General features: G+C 52.0%; 1 non-coding gene across 1 annotated transcript; it reads right to left on the reverse strand.

The window, feature by feature from the left end:
* Nucleotides 1–277: 277 nt before the first annotated feature.
* Nucleotides 278–349, reverse strand: TRNAQ-CUG (transfer RNA glutamine (anticodon CUG)). Its single transcript has one exon. It is a non-coding gene; the product is annotated as a tRNA-Gln (tRNA).
* Between the last annotated feature and the right edge of the window lie 816 nt (nt 350–1,165).

The raw sequence follows: 1,165 nt of genomic DNA on the forward strand, positions 1-1,165 counted from the left end.
CCCGGAGCCCCCACTGTGGCTGCAGTGTCCGTGGCGCCGGGTGGGGGTGGGGATGAGAGCCGGGGCCACTCTGAGATGCGAGTTTCTGGGTTCCCGGTTCCTGAGGAGGCTGCGGAGGACGCGGCTGCGAGGGGTCCGGGCGTGGGGTGTGGGGGCGACGTGCCCGGAGTTTCCCTCCGCGGGATTGGGGGCGGGGTGAGGAGCGGGAAGGCACTAGTCCATCTTGAAGAGTAAAAAAAAAAAAAAAAAAAAAACCACCTTGTCCCCTTAAAGGGAAAGGTCCCACCGAGATTTGAACTCGGATCGCTGGATTCAGAGTCCAGAGTGCTCACCATTACACCATGGAACCTCTACAATGTAGTGTGCTGTCCCTCGCCAGGGGTGTCTAAATACTGATCCAGCATCCACAAGCCGGTCGGCAATCCCAAATCTGTTCTCTGTACTGGCGGGACTAGACTAGACTACAGTTGGCCCGCGTCGGTGCTCCTCCACCTTGCTTTCTCTCTGTCCGCCTCCTTTGATTGACTTCTGTCATGTCTCTTCCACCTCAGAAAATAAGGAAAATCCACTCTGGGCCTAGGGTTAGGGAAGAGTTCATAAACCACAGATTCTACCCCAGTTTTATCCAGTTTTCTGTCCAGAGGTGAAATTTCTGTTAAGAGTACAGTTGATGAGGGAGCAGGAGGCTGGCTGAGGACAAAGCAAGAGCTGGCGCCCCACCGAACCTGACTTAGGTTCTGGGACTTCATCACAGTGACTTTACTTTTCCTTGCCTTCACACTTTTCCCATTGCCCAGAGAAAAGGCAAGACTTGGGACTTCCTGGGTCCCTTGGTCACAAAGCACCCCTCACCCTCCAAAGCCACCAACTGACTCCTACATGCAATAGGTAAAGGTGTGTCAGCAGTGGAGTGGGACTGGGAGGCAGGGGGATTCCCCCACACACACACATTTCTGGGTTTTGTTGTTGCTGTTGTTGTAAGCTTTTCTTCTGTTTCTGTTTCTGTATTTGTTAGACCTACAATACAAAGTAATCAGCCGTGTTTAACATTAACATCAAACACTCTGACAAACCAAACCAAACTTGGCTTGCGTTGACTCAGAATCAACAGCATACCATTAAAGCCACAAGGCAGGGCTCTGACTCTTAAGACTGTTTTCGGAGA

This window comes from Mustela nigripes, unplaced genomic scaffold, assembly GCF_022355385.1.
Source record: "Mustela nigripes isolate SB6536 unplaced genomic scaffold, MUSNIG.SB6536 HiC_scaffold_15998, whole genome shotgun sequence".
Classification (NCBI taxonomy): Eukaryota; Metazoa; Chordata; class Mammalia; order Carnivora; family Mustelidae; genus Mustela; species Mustela nigripes.